Below are 12,390 nucleotides of genomic sequence, written 5' to 3'. Positions count from 1 at the left end.
CCCAGAGCCTGCCCACGGTGAAACATCTATTAAGAGACCTTCTACCAGGATTCTCCCCCAGGGCCTCCAGAACTGCGATCTCAGGAGGAATAGTGAACCAAATGTGAACCAAAAGTAGACCCCTCTCTGAAACTTTAAGGAAAATTTGGTTTTGCTGAGCCTTATTAAATTATACCCAGGAACCAACCCTGGCATGGATTGCACCTCAAACTCATGACACGCCAGTAACCAAATAATCTCAAGCAATAAATTTAGTTCAAAATGATCCTGAACTACTGGGACCCCTAAGTACCTGTCAGATACAATATGGTAATCCCATATCTGGGATATATATATATATATGTATATAAACAAGAACTTACAGACAACAGATAACAGAAACCATCCTACAAAGACTTCATATATGGGATTACCAGACAAAGATTATAAAGAAATTATACTTACTAGGACCCTTTTTTAAAAAAAGTGATGAAACAATTTTAAAATATCAATTTTATGCCAGAATTACATCTTTGCTGCCATTTAAACATACAATGAAAAATTTTTATCAAGAAATGAAGGTAGGGCTTCCCTGGTGGCGCAGTGGTTGAGAGTCTGCCTGCCAATGCAGGGGACATGGGTTCGAGCTCTGGTCTGGGAAGATCCCACATGCCGCGGAGCGACTGGGCCCGTGAGCCACAGGTGCTGAGCCTGCGCGTCTGGAGCCTGTGCTCCGCAACAAGAGAGGCCGCGACAGTGAGAGGCCCGTGCACCGCAATGAAGAGTGGCCCCCGCTCGCCGCAACTGGAGAAAGCCCTCGCACAGAAACGAAGACCCAACACAGCCATAAATAAATAAATGAATAAAATTTAAATAAATAAATTTTAAAAAATTAAAAAAAAAATAAACCAACACTGCAGGCAGTGAAATATAAAAAAAAAAAAAAGAAATGAAGGTAATAATTTTTTAGGGTGTACACAAGCAAAATCTTTAGAGAATTCTGCATTAGCATGAATGAGGCTACATCTGTCCTTGCGCACTTGGAAGTCAGTGACTGTGGATCTTCAACGGCCGTGGCCCCCTTTCATTTACTGATGTTTCCCTTAGGCCAACACAGGCCTGGACATGTAGTAGTAAGTCAATAAATATTGGCTGAATAAACAAAGCAAAATTTTCCAGGAGATACTTTTTGTTGCTGAAATAGCAACATGTGTATGAATGCCTTTCTTAGCAAGAGACACATTCATAAGGTAGCTGAAATATCAATTGAGCAACAGTGATATATAAGGTTTGGTGTGTCTGTACTTCTACATCTGCACTTCTCAGTTATAATGAATTCAATTTCAATGCTTCAGGCAGATAGTCTCAACAAGGAGCTACATTGAATCAAATCAAATCATCAAAACAAAGTACCAAGTGTTTCTTATCCCTAACATATTCAGATACAATATTCAAACAAAAATTACTTGCAATTTAAGCCAAAATGTTACTGAGATGAAGGCCTTCAAGACCAGTTTTCTTCTGCACATTTTATTATGAACATTTTCAAATATACAGAAAAGTTGAAGGAATAGTACAATGAACACCTATATGCCCTCAACCTAGATTCAACATATTAAGATTTAGCCATATGTATTTTAACTATAGTTTTTTTTCTGTGTCATTTGAAAGTATGTGTCTGAACAACTTTCCCTCTAAGCATTTTAGCATGTATCTCCTACAGTTAGAATAATGTCCTTTAAACCCATTGCCACACCATAACAATATCTAGAATTTAAAGTTTCTATAATTGTCCCAAGAATGTCTTTTATAGTTTTGTTTTGAATTTTTTTTGAACAAGCGTTCAATTGACCTTCATGCATTGCCACTGGTTTAAGCCTACATAGTCTCCCTTAATCTAAAACAGTCCTTGTACGTTTCATTTTTCAATGACTATCCCTGTTGGAAAATCACAGGACAGTTGTTTTATACAATGTCCTTCATTCTAGATTTGTCTGATTGATTTGTCCTGGTGTCATTTAACTGTTCCTTTAACCCCTGTATTTCCTATAAACTGGAAGTTAGCCTAGAGGCTTGATATGACTCAAGTTAAACATTTTTTAGCAAGAATATTTCATAGATGATGTGTTTTTCATATGGTAGCAAATCAGGAGGCCAAAATGTCAGGTAGGACCATGATTACTGATGCCGAGTTTGATCACTTGGTTAAAGTGTTGGCTACTGAGTCTCACCATTCATTAATCACACATGGAGTAGAGACTTTCCTGGTGGTCCATTGGTTAAGACTCCATGCTTCCATTGCAGGGGGCCTGGGTTTGATCCCTGGTCAGGGAACTAAGATTCCTGTGGCATGGCCAAAAAAAAAACATTTTTTTAAGTAAAAAAAAAAAAAATCTGTGGAGTAAAACATGAAAGCCACAGTCCTTCATATTCTTTCATTTATATCTTTTTCACAAAGTGGGACAGCCAAAATTTTAAATTATTCTTAAATTTGAAAGTGCATGCTATCATTAAAAACATTCTTGTTGATATTCGTAATGACAAGTGTATTTTACAAAACCTTCTAAGCTCTTTATTAAAAACTTCTCCTGTAATTTTTGGACTTTCCTGGCAGTCCAGTGGTTAAGACTCCACACTTCCAATGCAGGGGTTGCAGGTTTGATCCCTGGTCGGGGAACTAAGATCCCACATGCCGTGTGGTATGGCCATTAAGAAAAAGAAAAGTCTCCTGTAATTTTTCCAATGAAATAAAACCTTGTTCTGTTTGTGTCAATCTCCTAATTCTTGGAAAGAAAGAAAGAGAGGAAAGAAAAAGAAAGGAAGGAAGGAAGGAAGGAAGGGGAAAGGAAGGAAGGAAGGAAGGAAGGAGGGAGGGAAGGAACGAAGAGGGAGGGAGAGAGGGAGGGAGGAAGGAAAGAAAGAAAAGAGAGGAAAGAAAAGAAAAAGAGAAGGAAAGAAGAGAAAGGAAGGAAGAAAGGAGGGAGGAAAGGAAAGAAGAGGGAGGGAGAGAGGGAGGAAGGAAGGAAGGAAAGAAAGGAGAAAGAGAAAGGCAAATCACGGCTGATGCCTGCTGTTTCTTCCCAAGTGACAGCGTCCTGACTGTCCATGTGATATAACTGGGCCTTGAGAGTTCCTTCTGAAGAGACCAAAGGAAGAAAAAGAGAAGTTGGGCTTAAGCCACACAAATTTAGATTGAGTTGCCACATCTGAACTTATTACTCAATGAAGCAGATAAAGAAGATGCTTTATTCGGTGCCATGTACACAAAGCTCACCCACATGTCCCTCAACTATGGTAAAGGAGCAGAATGTGAGGAGGGCCTCAGAGGACTTGGCATAACAGAGAGTTCTGTGCTCTCTGCTGTAACATCAAGCAAGTCAGTAAGTCCTGGGCAAACACAGCTGAATCCTGGGATGAAGCAACGTGTCAGCAGAGGAGCTGGTGCTGAGCAGAGACCAGAGCCCATTAGAGTCAGTGGTTGGCACAAGCTCTGAGATTGCAAATAAGGTCAGAAAGGAGGCATAATCTGACATTCCCTCATTCTGCCAACACAGAAGACACAGTGCAAACACACGCTCATACATTTCCTTTCCAATAGATTTCCCTTCCAAAGCCAAGTATGATTTATGAGTTGTAAAGAGTTGCAGGCAAGTTGGGAAATACTGGGCTTCTCTACCATAGGATTTCTGGGTGCCTTTAATCTATTAAAATGTGTTGAGCATCCACAAGAGGGAATATGGTCCCCAGTGTTGTTCGCATGTCCTTGGTCACTGAACTCTTTTCTCAGAGGCCATCTCACACAGCTGGAGTGCCTGGGCATGCACTCTGAAAAATGCTAAACTATACAAGCCCCAAGGACCCCAAGGATAAATGGACCAAGAGGTCCACCCTTGCGATTAGAAAAGTATCTACGTTGGCTGTGAAAACTTCCACATGCAGAGGATCCTTTAGCCCAGGAATTTCTTTAAGCTCTGTTGGCTATCCCAGCTATGTCAGATTGCTGCAGGCTGGCAATAAATGCCATCTCCAAGGGTGGATGGATGATGGGCTGTCCCACGTGAGCTCATTGGCTCAGCTCCAGAATGTCTTGGGAGCTCCGTGGCCATCAACAAGCATTTTCAGGAGTGAACTATGAACTTTTTAATGTTCTTGCCTTGGGAGATCAGTGTCATGGGCCAGATGGTGGCCCTCCAAAACACATCCACGCCCTAATCCCTGGAACCTGTGAATGTTACCTTATTTAGAAAAACAGTCCTTACAGATGTAATTAAGGATTTTGTGATGAGGTCATCTTGGATTATCCAGGTGGACCATAAATCCAATGACAGGTGTCCTTATAAGAGTGAGGCAGAGGGAGATTTGAGGCACACAGAGGAGAAGACCATGTGAAGATGAAAGCAAAGATTGGAGTGATGCAGTCACAGGTCAAGGAACGCCAGCAACCACCAGAAGTTGAAAGAAGCAAGGAATGTATTCTCCTCAGAGCCTCTGTAGGAAATGTTGCCCTGCTAACACCTTGATTTCAGACTTCTCGACTCCAGAACTGTGAGAGAGAAATTTCTGTTGTTTTAAGCCACCCGGTCTGTGGCAATTTGTTACAGCAGTCAAACTAATACTCACGCTTCCCCACCAATCTGAAACTCAATATTGACTTGCTGTCTCCAGAGGCTGTAGAGCCAGCAAGTGTCAACCCCCTCTGCCACACATGGTTACATGCAGCGTCCAGAGGCAGCTCCCAGGGCTCCAAGGGAGAATCTCTTTAACCAATGAGTCTGTTGAAATAAACATTTTCATCCGATATTTCGGATTCTAACCTGAAATTGTGTAGTTGCCCTTAAGCGAAGTTCTTCCTAGAAATTTTATCTTGTGGAACCCAGAGGAACCTTTAGGGATTATCTGGCACCTTCACTCCTGTACCTATGGAAACCATTAAGCTCTGAAGCTGAATTTCTTTTGTTACCTTCTTGTATGCCTTCATTATCTTTAAACAGTTACTGAGCACTTATTTTGTGGAATATGCTGTTAGACCCCAAAGATAAGCAGGTCAGGTATGTCTAAGACCTGATTCCTGTCTTCAAAGGTTACCACTGAATTAGGGATGACTATCTAGTTTTATTGCGAAAGAATCATTTTTACAACCTCACTTGGAGAACCCATGTAATGATTAGCATTCTGACTGTTTAGGTGTAACTCTGGAACCTAACTAGAATTTCTAGATTTCTTAGGTTGAAGTCTTCTTTTTGCACAAACTTTAAGCATATGAGTACACATACGTGTTATTTCTGTTTGTAAATCTCTCCATCCCCCCTTCTCCTGGCAACAAGATCTGCCTCTCTTTCAGAGAACGGATCCTCCCTCACTCCAAACACAGAATTTTAGGGGACCTGCCAGGCTTTCCACTGGCCTCTGCCTCTCTTGCTCCTCCATCCCTGGGAAGGGCATGCAGTCTAGGCTGGACCAAACATATACCCTCTTGGTGCCCACAAATGATGTGTTTCTACTACTGGCCCCTTCAATCCACTCACCACCCTTCTCTACCCTACTCTGAGGCCAGGTTTCCGACACTTCAGCTGACAGTTACATTAACACAATTTGACATCAATCCTAACAATATATTTAATTTCAGTTTTTGACCAATTATTCTGAAGCAAAATAATATCTAACGTTGAGCACTTGCCAAGTGCTGGGCACAGTCCAGTGAACTTGACGCACATTAACTCAATAATTCTCAGCAGTTTGATGAGGCCGGAGCTGAAGGGAGCACTCAGGTTCAGTGAGTTGCCCACATCCCACACCTCCGAAGGGGCCTCACTCCGCGTCTAGGGCCTGTGCCAGGAACACATCCCCAACTCACAAGGGACTCTGAGAGTCTCCATCAGAGGTGCCCCTGCACCCTGTATTTCTGAGATCAGATGGGTGTTTAATCTCACCCACCTCCCTCACTTTCCTCCCTGTGATGCTCCACGGCCCACCTCCCCTGGGGTGGTCCTCACAGCTGCCTCTCTACACCGCTCAGTGCCTCACTTCGTTGCTAATAGGACCATGAGGACTACTCTCTTGACTGTCTTAACTTCTGGGTATTCATTGAGAGACTGAATATACGAACGGACAACAGCCAGGCCATACATGACAATAGAACTCTGACCCACAATCTGCTGCGACCAGCCCAGGAAGCCAAACCACAACCACTGCAGCAAGCAACCCAGAACGGTCAGCACATCAATAACTGTCAGCTTCCCTAATTTTTAGCCCTGCTTCCAATTCAGGACCAATCAGAGAAAGCCAAATAAGCCACCCTCGCCAATCACACAGGACGACCCCGCCTCCCGCCCGCCTCCAGCTTCCCCAGGACAACAGCCTCGGATCAGTGCACACCTGCAGCCTTCCCTTTTTCTGTTAGCAGCTTTCCCACGCCTCCCCGGTCTTTGAGTCTCTGCCAAACTCAGGAGGGCTGCTGACTCTTTGAACAGCAAGCTCTGCGTAAACAGCCTTTGTTTTTCTCATGTGGGTGATCTTTGCTTATTTCCACCTCTCTTTAGTTTTAACTGGCCCTTACCTCTTTCTCTTGATGCCCTGACCACCTCTGCCCTTCAGATAACCTTCACCCCTCTCTCTCTCTCAGGCCTGTCCCCCAGTCTCGAACCTGCCCCATTTCTGCAAGAATGAACCAGTCTAACAAGCGCCAGGCTTTTCCTGCAGTGACTCATCAATTTCCTCATCGGGCCACACGATTTCCATGGCAGGTGAGACCTCAAGCACGGATTGACACCCACAGAGCCTCAGTTTAGCCCCAGACCTGAGGAAGCAGTTGCCATAGCGATAGATGCAGCGGGCGGGCGGGAGAGCGGCTCACCGCAGCCAGCCCACGCCGGGAGGGGCCAGGCCTTCCGCGGCGTCTGAGCTGCTCAATTCCCATTATCACCTCCTCCCCGCCCCCACCCCCGAACACAAAAGGGCTGGGAGTGGGGACTGTCCGTGTGGATCCTTCTTGGAGCCTTGGCTTAGCGCATCCCCTGGGTTGGCTGTTAAAGGTTGGCGTCCCTTGGTTGTGCCGCTTAGCCTGTGTTGCTTAGCAACGAAAGAACAAACAACGTAAATCGAGTCTCCCTCAAGTCTCAGTGAACGCCTCGTTTGCATGGACGCAATCTCAGTGCGCAGCGTCAACCTGGGGGTGGAGACGGTCTAACCCTTTTCAAGTGGAGGATTAACACATACAGCAAAAAGGGCACAGAGCTTGAGTGCACGTCTTGGAAACTTGTAACTAGCACTCAGATCAAGACATAGAATATTTTCAGGACCGCACAGAATTCCCTCCTGCGCTCCCGATAATCAAGACCCACTCCCCCGTACCTGGGTGTGACTGCCATCACCATCGATTTGTTCTGCCTGTTGTCTTCTTCTTCCCCTTCTCCTCCTTCTCTTCTTCTTCTTCTTCTATGTTTCAGGTGCACGGCATTTCAATTCGACATTTTATAACTTGTATACACTACGAGGTGGTCACCACTACGAGTCTAGTTACCATCCATCACCATACAGTTGACCCCTGTCACCCATTTCTCCCACCCCCAACCCACTTCCACTCTGGCTACCACTAATCTGATTCTGTATCTATGGGCTTGTTTTTGTTTCGTTTGTTTGGTTGTGTTTTTTTTTAAGATTCCACATATGAATGAAATCATACAGTATTTGTCTTTCTCCATCTGCCTTATTTCTTCTCCACCAGTCAGTGCCACCGAAACCCTGCATCCCTTGATCCTAAGCCTGAGAGTTAGGGCATCCCAGAGCAGGGAGGCTCAGACAGTCACTGCATCTCAGCCTCAGGCATTAGAATTCTGTTTCCCCCAGACAGTATTTCACTTCTTTCCAATTAATTTCCTCTTCTAATTTTAAAAACTGCTTATTCTGAAATAATTTTAGACTTACAGAAAAGTTGCAATAATAGTACAAATTCTCATACACATTACACCCACATTCCCCAAATGTTAACATTTGCTTTGCCATTCTCTCTATCCAGACATGGGTAATTTGTATATATTAATGTTTCTAAACTGTTTGAGAGTAGATTGTAAACGTGTTGCCTCTTTGCCCCTAAATACTTCACCATATATTTCTTTTTTTTGGAAAAAGGGACACTTTCTTACATAACCACAGAACATTCATCAAAATGAGAAGATTAACATTGGCACACCATTGTCATATAATGTACAGACCTTACGCACATTTTGCCAATCATTTACAAATGTTCTTTTTTTTAAGTTGCCGTTTTTTTAAATTATTTTTATTGTGGTAAAATATATATAACATTAAATTTGCGGCATTAAGTACATTCACAACGTTATGCAACCATCACCACTGTCTTAGCCTGTTTGGGATGCTACAATAAAAATACCATAGGCTGGTTGGGTGGCTAGAAACGGAAATTACTTCTCACAGATCTAGAGGCTGGAAGTCCATGATCAGGGAGCTGGCAGATTGGGTGTCTGGTGAGAACCTGCTTCCTGTTTCACAGACCGCCATCTTCTCACCGTGTCCTCACAGGACAGAAGAAGCAAGGGAGCTCTCTGGGGTCCCTTTTATAAGAACACTAATCCCTCTCATAACCTAATCACTTCTCAAAGGCCCCATCTCCCAATACCATCAAATTGGGGATTAGGCTTTAATATGTGACTCTGGGGGGACACAACAGTCTATAGCAACCACTATCCATTTCTAGTACTTGCTCATCATCCCAAACTGACACTCTGTACTTATTGAACAATAACTCCCCATCCGCCCTGCCACCCAGCCCCTGGTAACCACTATCTGTTCTGTCTCTATGAATTTGACCATTCTAAGTACTTCATAAAAGTGGAATCCCACAATATTTGTCTTTTTTTGACTGGATTATTTCACTAAGCATAATGTCCTCAAGGTTAATCCATGCCGTAGCATGACTAATGTCCTTTATAAGGAAAAAATGTTTCTTCCTGGGCAGGATCCAATCCAGAGTCCATATTGCATTCAGTTGTCATGCCTCTTTAGTCCCCTTTAATAAGGAACAATGCCTTAGTCTTTCTTTGTTGTTCATGATGTGGACATTTTTGTAGGGTGCAGGCCAGTTGTTTTGTAAAACGTCTCTCGATTTGACTTGTTTGATATTTCCTCACAATGAAATTCAGGTTATGCATTTTGGGCGTGTTGTGCCCTTGTGTTGCATCATATCAGAGCCACCTGTTGTCAATTTGTCCATTAGCGGTCACATTAACTTTGATCACTTGGTTAAGATGGTGGCCAGGTTTCTCCACTGTGAAGTTACTGTTTTCCCTTTTGTAGTATCCTGTGGGGAAAGAGCTTGAGACCATATACAAATCCTGCGTCTCATTAAACTTTCACCCACTGTTTTAGCATCCATTGATGATTCTCCCTGACACGATTATTACTATGGTGGCTCCAAATGGTACTTTCTAATTCCATTATCCCTTCTACATTCATTAGTCGATATTCTATCATAAGGAAGAGCTTTCCCTTCTCCCTATGTATTTATTTTTTTAATTTACATAATTATATCCATAAGCACTTGTGGATTCTTACTTTAGGCTATGATTATAATAGAATAAAGTAAGAATAGTTATAATTCAATAATATCATTATCTTAGATTTGTCCAGTGGGAGCCTGCTCAAGCTAAGTATCTTTTGTCCTTTTGATATGTTCCTATGATTCTTTGAGCACTTCCTCACTGTCTGGCAGAATAATATGTTTGGGGCACATCTTGTATCTTTCCTACCTGAACCGTGAAACTGGCCATTTCTCTGTGGAGCTCTGGTGCCTTTTAGTGGAGAATGACATTTGGAACGCCCAGATCTGGGCGCTGGGTGAGCGTCAAGACCATCTTAGTGGATAGAATGGGGCACACCAGCATTAGCTGTGTGGCACTTCAGCCTTTACACCAGTGCGTTCTCACACCAGTTCTGGTTCTCAGTTGACTGCTAAGCTACAGATATGAAAAATCATGTGTTTGTTCTGGGAGGTGGATTACAAGTGACTGATTTTCTTCTTCTTTGTTTTTTTTTTTTTTTTGGCATGTCACGTGGCTTGCAGGATCTTAGTTCACAGACCAGGGATCCAACCCGCGACCCCTGCATTGGGAGCACAGAGTCTTAACCACTGGGCCGCCAGGGAAGTCCCTTCATTTTAAAGATGTATGTATTCATGTCCCCTTGCTACTGTAACAAACTACCACAAATTTAGTGGCTTAAAACGACACACATTTATGATCTTATAGTTGTGGAGGTCAGAAGTCTGAATGGGTTTCACTGGCCTGCAATCAAGGTGTCTGCAGGCCTAGGTTCCTTCTGGAGGCTCTAGGGGAAACTCTTGTTTCTTTGCCTTTTCCACCTTCTAGAAGCCATTTGCATTCCAGGCTAGCGTCCCCTTCCTCTATCCTGAAAGCCAGCAATTGCATCGCTCTGACCTGTGCTTCTGTCCTCACATGTCCTGTGACCCTGACTCTCCTGCTTCCCTATTCTGAGGGCCTCTGTGGTTGCACTGTTCCCCACTGGATGATGCAGGATAATCACCTTCTCAAGATCCTTAACTTAATCACACCTGCAAAGTCTCTTAGTTTTTTTTTTCTTTTTTTTTGGGGGGGTGGGTGGGCTTTAACATATGTACAGGTTGTGGGCGGACATCTTTGGAGGCCCATTATTCTATTCAGTGTATTTTATCTATTATTAAATAATGAACACAAATTACTGTGGTAATAAAAACGTTGTAAGAAAGAAGGGCCAAAGGGACAGCTGCCCTCTTGCTCACCCCTGCCACTCTTGATGGCATCTGCCTCCAGCTCCTGAAGCATCCCTCCACTTTGGCCAGAGGGCAGCAGAGACAGGAACTGGTGACAGGGTGGCCCAAGCCGGCCCCAAAGGCAAAGCTCCAGGGTCACCGCCCAGGTGAATGGCTCCGGACTCGGTAGGGGCTCTCCTTCCAACCCCCAGCTCCCCGGGCGAGACGTCCCCTCTTTTCAGGTCTCTGAGATTCCTCAGGCTGGCGTGCATTTTAGAGGCAAACTCAGGACACTGTGGGGCGCCTGGGACTCGGTTTCCATTTGAGTGGCTGGATTGCAATCACGCGATGGTGGAGTTTAGCTTGTCTCCGTGCATTTCCTGCAGGAAGCGTCCGCACGGCCGTCTTCCTTCGCAACCCCTCGGCTTGCTAGCCCGGGCCCAGCCTGCCCTGCGAACTGTGCCCACCCGGCCCGGCAGGGGTCCCACGTGATCCCGGACCCCCGCGCCCCGCCCCGCCTCCGCTCTAGCTCCTGGCCGCTTCTCTTCTGCTTTCTCCGCGGCCCCCAATCCCTACTTCTCTGGACACTCCTGTCTGCTTTCCTCCGTAACACAAATATTGCCCTTTTACGAACCTCCCGCCCCCTGCAGTCCCTTAGATTCTGAGCCAGGTCTCGCTGGGAGAGTCAGGATGGATTCCGCCGACTCGGCGCCCCTTTCCCTGCGGGCCCTCCGCTCCCTGCTCGAGCCCCCGGCGGCCCTTGCGGGACCTCGCGCCCACCCAAGGACACCGCCCCTCTCGGGCCCGGCGGCGACCCCGGAGGGACAGGATCCAGGGGTGCCGCCGCAACCCGCGCCCCTTGAGAAGCCCTTTCTGGGCTGGGGGTGCGGTTTTGGTTGGTTTCGGGGTCTCCTGGGACGGCTGGGATTGCGCCTGGAGTCGAACACCTTTGTTAGTGTCGCGTGCCACCCTTTGCCTCGGACCTCAGCCCCTGGGGCGGGGCAGGGGTGGAGGGCCCCCCGGGGCCCCGCCTGGCAGCACGTGCGCGCCTGCAGGCCGGTCTCGCGGGCAGCGCGCCCCTTGGGGGTGCAGCTAGAGACTCCTCACCCACCCTCTGCCGCCCCTACCCCCATCCCACAGCATCCGAGCGGGAAGAGGGGAAAGGGGAGAGGGAGCCTTGCTGAAAAGGTGGCAGGGGCCAAGAGCAGGAGGCTGTTTCCCAGGCGATCTTCTTGCACTTAGGACAGAAATGGCATACCATATCCATCCCTCTAAGGACTAGCATACCCATACTCAGTGCTCAAAGGACAATTATTTTTAACCTCTTTATTGAGATATAACTCACATTACCATGCCATTCATCCAAAGTGTACGCTTCCACGGTTTACACGTTCACAGGGTTGTGCCATCACCACCACAATCAGTTTTACAGCATTTTCCTTGCTGTAAAAAGAAAACTATTCCCATGAGCAGTGGCTCCCCATTCCTCCTCTCCCCCCAGCCCCTGGCAACCTCTAATCCAATTTCTGTGCCTATAGATTTGACTATTCTGGACCTTTCATGTAAAGGAAATCATTATACTATGTAATCTTTTGTGGCTGCCTTCTGTCACGTAGCATAATGTTATCAAGGTCCATCTATGTTGTAGC

General features: G+C 45.5%; 1 pseudogene; it reads left to right on the top strand.

Annotated features, from left to right (window-relative positions):
- LOC132362117 (large ribosomal subunit protein uL24-like) overlaps positions 1–12,390 on the top strand; it is a 44,940-nt pseudogene that overhangs the window by 6,463 nt on the left and 26,087 nt on the right.

The sequence above is a fragment of the Balaenoptera ricei genome, chromosome 3 (genome assembly GCF_028023285.1).
Source record: "Balaenoptera ricei isolate mBalRic1 chromosome 3, mBalRic1.hap2, whole genome shotgun sequence".
Lineage (NCBI taxonomy): Eukaryota > Metazoa > Chordata > Mammalia > Artiodactyla > Balaenopteridae > Balaenoptera > Balaenoptera ricei.
Note: the sequence above shows the minus strand (reverse complement) of the source record. Positions and strands in the feature narration are given on the sequence as shown.